The sequence below is a fragment of the Solanum pennellii genome, chromosome 12 (assembly GCF_001406875.1).
Source record: "Solanum pennellii chromosome 12, SPENNV200".
Lineage (NCBI taxonomy): Eukaryota > Viridiplantae > Streptophyta > Magnoliopsida > Solanales > Solanaceae > Solanum > Solanum pennellii.
The window spans coordinates 6,404,603-6,412,112 of NC_028648.1; the positions used below are offsets into that span (position 1 = coordinate 6,404,603).

The following is a 7,510-nucleotide window of genomic DNA, read 5'->3' on the forward strand; positions in this document are numbered from 1 at the left end:
TTATCAACACTTTCAATATTTATTTAAAATGTCAATATTTTAATTTGTTATAATGTTGATTGTATTTATTTAATTTGAAAGAATACAAACTTTTAATAACATAATGGAGAAATCATGGGAGAAAATATATCAAAAAAAAGGTAAAAATATTTCCATTAATTTTTTATCCTTACTTATTTTAACTTTTTTAAATATAATTTTATCTGAAATGTATTCGGTTGAACTTCTTTAAATATGATTTTGTGTATTCGGATGAATTTCATTAAATATGATTGTGTATTCAAAATTTCGGATGAACTTTTTTTTACAAATTGAGCACGACAAATACTTATTTCAATTGAAAATTAGACCATACAATTCAAAAGTTAATTGTATACCATTAGGACGAATACAAATTCAAATCTAAATACAAACTAACTGATATACAAAGTGATATTGAAAATACAAAAGACAAAATGGTCTGGTGGACCCTTGTAGTTGTATCCGTCTGTATTGTGAACCCTTTTACTTATGTCTTTGTCATCTGACCCCTGAACACATTTAAACTCAACCAGTTGAACTCTTTCAACTGATCGTGACTCTCAATAGCGATGATGTCACATTCCATGTCAGATAAATTTGGCCATATCATCTAGTATGCTTATAATAATTTCTTTTTGGACAAAAAATTATAAAGTTTTGATGCAAATTTTACAAAATAAAATTTTAATTTATTCTTTGAAATTAAAGTTTTGGATCTCCCTACATCATTTGCCATTTTCACCGTGAAATGACTCAATCGCCGGAGAAAGTTGTCGTTGCCACCACCCCTCTCGCTGGCGAGACCACAAATACTCTTTCCCTCATCTATCTCCATCTTCGTCGCACACTTTCACCATTTGTCTTACTTTCTTCTTCTCCAACCTCCACAAATAAAAAAATTGTAAGTCGCCGCACCAGCTCCTTGTCCCTCTCCGCTATCTCCATTTTTCCATACCATTGACGACTATTCTGAACCACTAGGGACCCTATATGTTATCTATCTTCTACGGCGTATTAGAAGGCCAGAAGTTCATCATTGCCTTCGATTTATCAGCATGCTCCTCACCACCTGTGATGTAAAGAAGATGAAAGAAAGAAAAAAAAGAGGGTTGGACAAAAATGGAGATGGCTAGAAAAAGATGAAAGAAAAAAAGGGTTGGACAAAAATGGAAATGGCTAAAAAAAGTGGGTTGTTAGGGGAAGAAGAAAGATTTTTTTTTTTTAAAGTTTATTATTTTACTCTTTTCATTTAAATATTTTTAAAATTTAAATATGATGTTCACTTACCCTAGTAGGCGTGTGGTCTCACTCTCTTGCTAACTGAATCATATTAATGTCACATAAGCATGGTCAATGGTTAAAGGGGTTAGATATATTAGGTTTTATCAAGTGTAGGGGTCGAGATAACAAATGGGTAAATAGAAAAATTTCACAATACAAATGGACACAAATATAGGGGTTCATTAGATCATTTTGAGTCAAATAAAATACAAAAAAATCTATTTACTAATAATGCAATTAGTATGAATACTTATATAATGAATACTTAAATAAATTGTATTTGATTATTTAGAATTGAAAATGAATACAACATCAAGTCTAACTATAAACTATCGACTATACAAAGGATATTGAAAATACAAAATGAGCGAAATAAAATACAAAATTTGTTTCACTGATGCAATTAGGTTCAATGCATATCTAACATACCAAATATAAATATAAAATTTGATGGTATTTCATTAGGATGAATACGAAATCATATCTAAATACAAGATATATGGTATACAAAGTGATATTGTAAATACACAATAAGCGAAATAAAATAAAAAGTTTGTTTTACATATGCAATTAGGATGAATACCTAAATAATGAATACTTATTTTGATTATTTAAACTTGATAATTATGGACAATTAAGAATTTCGATTAGACAATTGATTTATCAAGTTCCATGGATTCAAGAAGAGTCTTTTCTGAACCATCCATAGAGCGACGACAGATATCTTGATCCCAACAAAGAAACCGTGTGAACCCAATAAGCAGAGAAGTCGTGGAGCATGTCTTACTCTTGATCAGACGTAAGAGAGAGCAATCAAATATTATACCCTACTTTACTCGAAAAATTGCCAGATGTTGAAATCGTACAAGTCTAAGAAATTTCTTAAAGAAGTGTAGGAGATAACAACGGTGGAAACAGTAGAGAGTGTGGAGAGATTTGGGATAAAAAACTAAAGAGAGTATTAGAACGTGGGTTCTTTTTTATTTTACTTTTAATTGGTAGTAGAGTCAAACTAGGTAACTGATGAGAAATAAAATGATAGTAAATTAATTATATTAGGATACATTATATTTGTCAAAATAATGACATAATGACATTTTTAACAATCAATATATATATATAAAGCTGAATATAGAAAAGCTGATGTGGCATGCCTATATGACCTCCATTTCAATTTATTTTTTCTCTCAATTTTTGAACATTTTTTTTTAAATAATAATGTACTAAATACATCTAATGCATCTATTAACTTACAATTAAAGAGGACAATGAAAAGTTTTTACATAAATGATATTTTTATTGTTCTAATGGAATATGAAGAATTGTAACGGTTGTCAATAACTTATTACAATCAAATAAAAAGTATAAAATAGGAGAGCACATAATCTGAAAGTAACAAATAAAATTCCAATTTCATTGCAAAAAAAATTAATTACTACTTCATGTAAATCAAGAATTTTGATTTGTCTATACAAATGAAGTTATGCATGAGAGCACATAATCGAAAAGTAAGTGACGAAATGGAAGAATTATTGCACTAGAAGATATACTACTTCAGGTAATTGAATTTTTGAAAAGTTTTTTAATGTAGAAGTTTTAGCTAATTATGTTAGGAATTTTGACTACTTCAATAATTTTTCCTTGATTTTATATTGATACTTTAATAATATCTATTGACAAAATCTTAACAAATAACACTACTTTAACTATATATAATAAATATTTTCAAAATCCAAGCTCACGAACTACCTCTGAGGTTTGCATGTTGGACCTACGAGGCTAGCGGACTAAATGAGGCTAGCTAAAATGTCTCGTTCTTAAATGGGTTGAAAAAGTTAAACCAGATTCCGTTTAATTTAAAAGTTGGTTGGGCCGGCCTAGCAGGCCAAACCCATTTTGACAGCTCTAATCGTGACGTATAAGTTAAACTATTTTAGCTCCTTGGAAGATTCAAATCCAATTTCAAATTATTTTTAGATCTGCCAGTGAACTAAAGTTGATTCAGAATCAAGGACACTAGAGAATTAGTGGAATAATTTGGGCATTTAGGGGTAGAGTTATAGGAATTAAGTGATTTTCTTAGTTTTTCGTGTGTGTTAGTCCATAAATATTTTAGTTATATGAATTTTAGACGAAGTATTTGCGAAATCATTAAGCATACTTACCTTTGATTTTTGACTTACTTTAAGTCATTTTAAACTTATTTTAAGTTATTTTTGACCATGCCAAACATTTTCTAACTTATTATTAAGTCATTTGACTTGTTTTAAGTTTTTTTTTATTTGTCGAACACTTCCAAAAGTAAAAAACTAACTTAAAAGTATGTTTGACCAACTTTTTAGTCAATCCAAATACCTTCTTAGACATTTTGATATTGAATGTGATGGTGTTTTTGCTCTGATTTTGCAGGGAATAAGTTTTGGAGCAGTTGGTGTTAAAGTGTTGCAACAGACGGAATTTTAGGTGATGTACGATTTAATATATGACCTTAGGTGTAATTCGCAAGTTGAAGTGCTGAAAATTAGAACTAAGTATGAAATGACAGATGCACACTGACCTCCATTTCATAAAGCTTTTCTATATAAAGCTGAATATAGAAAAGCTGATGTGGCATGCCTATATGACCTCCATTTCAATTTATTTTTTCTCTCAATTTTTGAACATTTTTTTTAAATAATAATGTACTAAATACATCTAATGCATCTATTAACTTACAATTAAAGAGGACAATGAAAAGTTTTTACATAAATGATATTTTTATTGTTCTAATGGAATATGAAGAATTGTAACGGTTGTCAATAACTTATTACAATCAAATAAAAAGTATAAAATAGGAGAGCACATAATCTGAAAGTAACAAATAAAATTCCAATTTCATTGCAAAAAAAATTAATTACTACTTCATGTAAATCAAGAATTTTGATTTGTCTATACAAATGAAGTTATGCATGAGAGCACATAATCGAAAAGTAAGTGACGAAATGGAAGAATTATTGCACTAGAAGATATACTACTTCAGGTAATTGAATTTTTGAAAAGTTTTTTAATGTAGAAGTTTTAGCTAATTATGTTAGGAATTTTGACTACTTCAATAATTTTTCCTTGATTTTATATTGATACTTTAATAATATCTATTGACAAAATCTTAACAAATAACACTACTTTAACTATATATAATAAATATTTTCAAAATCCAAGCTCACGAACTACCTCTGAGGTTTGCATGTTGGACCTACGAGGCTAGCGGACTAAATGAGGCTAGCTAAAATGTCTCGTTCTTAAATGGGTTGAAAAAGTTAAACCAGATTCCGTTTAATTTAAAAGTTGGTTGGGCCGGCCTAGCAGGCCAAACCCATTTTGACAGCTCTAATCGTGACGTATAAGTTAAACTATTTAGCTCCTTGGAAGATTCAAATCCAATTTCAAATTATTTATAGATCTGCCAGTGAACTAAAGTTGATTCAGAATCAAGGACACTAGAGAATTAGTGGAATAATTTGGGCATTTAGGGGTAGAGTTATAGGAATTAAGTGATTTTTTTAGTTTTTCGTGTGTGTTAATCCATAAATATTTTAGTTATATGAATTTTAGACGAATTATTTGCGAAATCATTAAGCATACTTACCTTTGATTTTTGACTTACTTTAAGTCATTTTAAACTTATTTTAAGTTATTTTTGACCATGCCAAACATTTTCTAACTTATTATTAAGTCATTTGACTTGTTTTAAGTTTTTTTTTATTTGTCGAACACTTCCAAAAGTAAAAAACTAACTTAAAAGTATGTTTGACCAACTTTTTAGTCAATCCAAATACCTTCTTAGACATTTTGATATTGAATGTGATGGTGTTTTTGCTCTGATTTTGCAGGGAATAAGTTTTGGAGCAGTTGGTGTTAAAGTGTTGCAACAGACGGAATTTTTTGGTGATGTACGACTTAATATATGACCTTAGGTGTAATTCGCAAGTTGAAGTGCTGAAAATTAGAACTAAGTATGAAATGACAGATGCACACTGAAGTTATAGTCACTACTACGAGTAGTAGAAAAATTTAGAAAGAATGAGCTTCGGTCCATGAGTGACGATCGAAAAGGTTGGGTCCTACAAAGATCTACAATCATAGATCATACCCTTAGGAAGAACTCCTTAGATGGTGGAACAATTGTTGATTAGCGAAAGGTATCTACGAGCTGTAAGTTATCAGTCGTAGATGACACTGTCCAAGTCAAATTTTCTTAGTCTTCCTTTTACTACTTGATTTACAATTTGGTTTCTATAAATATTAGTTGTATTTTTCATTTTTGGGTTGTTAGACTTTTTTAGATACTTACTTTGGCTTTGAGAATTATTTTGCAAACACTTTTGGCATTTGATTCTTGATGTGTTGGTTTATGAAATTTGCGTTTGTTCTTCAATTCAAGATTTCGATTTCATCTATTCTAATTGTAAATTCATGATTTATGTTATTAACCCTATTATGAATTATAATCATACAATCATGAGTAACTAAATCCACAATTAGGATTGTGGGAACCTTGAGTAATTAACAATGTAAAATTGATAATTAAGTAATTCTAGAATAGTGTTTATGCATGTATTGTTAATCTCTTTGTTTTGAATGCTTTTTAACGGTGCACAATGTTAGAACTAGCCTCATTCCTACTTTTCTGACGAAGGAAGTAAGAAATAAGAAAGAGGAATTTAGTGTGATAATCCGCTATCTAATAGTTTAACCCAATTAAGTGAGGGATAATCTCGGGTCAAGGGTAAGGATTAATAAAATATTCACCCATAGACCAACCAACTTGCATGGTGAAATTTCTTATTTGGACGATTAATCACTTAGGAGATACGTAACTTACCAACTTTTTATGTTAAATACTAGGAAATAGCGCTACCATTATTAGAATTAATGTGTTAAGAATTTACGCTTACACATCAAACTGCGAATCATGCTACTTATTACTACAAATCAATCAACTATTACTTTGAGTTACAAATCCCTCATTTTACGGAAGTAAGCTGACTAAACGTACAATCAACAGTAAATTAGCCTAAGTCTAGATCATATTCCTCATGGGATCGATCATAACCTCATTTAAATTTTTTATTTGACAACGACCGCTTATACTTCTTTAAGAAGGTGTAGTTTGAGCATAACATAGATCCACCTAGACCAAACTCAACATTGTGGAGCTATTGGAATAATTAGAATTGCAGCTTGAGATCGTTTATTTAAACTTGAAAAACTTTAATAGACTGAAATTTAAATAAAAATCAAACGAATGGCCAAGTGAGCGAACCGTCAGTCTCAATAAGTCATGATGACTTGGTGTTGCTATACCAAATCTCTAAACCCCAAAATGTCACAAAATAGAGAAAATAACTTTGAGGATTATTTTACATAATGGACTCAATATTGACCATGTTCCCTTTTGGGGGGCGTGACAAAATTTTTTTTCCTTGCATGGAGAATAAAATAATTGTTTAGAAAAAAAATCATATTATATGATTATAAATGATAAAATATTAAAAACATATCTTTTTTGTATGATCAAAAAAGGTAAACTAGTGAAATATATATTGTTTAAGAGTCCAAAATGATAATTGCATTATCAATTGATCATTTTAGCCTTAGATGGTTACTTCAAATTCCTAAATAAGAAAATTATCGAGGTTCCTCTTCTTCTTTTTAAATTTAAATTACATAGAAAAGTCATAGTTATATAATTATGAATGGGAAAATATTAAAAGGTTATCTTGTTTGAATGATTAAAAAGGTAAAAATACTAAAACATTATCCTATTGGACTAGATATTATTTTGGAGTCTTGAATGGTAATGTCATTACCAATTGATCATTTTAGTCTTAGAAGATCATTTCAAATACCTAAAAAAGAAAATTCAATGAACCTAATAACATTTTCTTCTCTTAACTATAAATAAATTTCTACTTTTACTCTCGTAAAATAAAAAAGTCATATTCATATGATTATGCATTATTAAAATCATGTCATGTTCGTATGATTAAAATTTGTAAAATTAAAAATATTAAAATAATATCTTATTTAACCAGATATTATTTAGGAGTCTAAAATAATAATGTTATTAATAATTGACCGTTAGTTTCAGATTACTTAAAATATCTAAATAAGAAAATGGAGAAATTACACTTTCATATCTCAATTATTAATGAATTCCCCCCCCCCC

The 7,510-nt window shown here is 29.2% G+C and overlaps 1 pseudogene; it reads left to right on the forward strand.

Moving 5' to 3' along the window:
* The first annotated feature begins 769 nt into the window (after positions 1 to 769).
* LOC107005983 overlaps positions 770 to 7,510 on the forward strand; it is a 10,023-nt pseudogene continuing 3,282 nt past the window's right edge.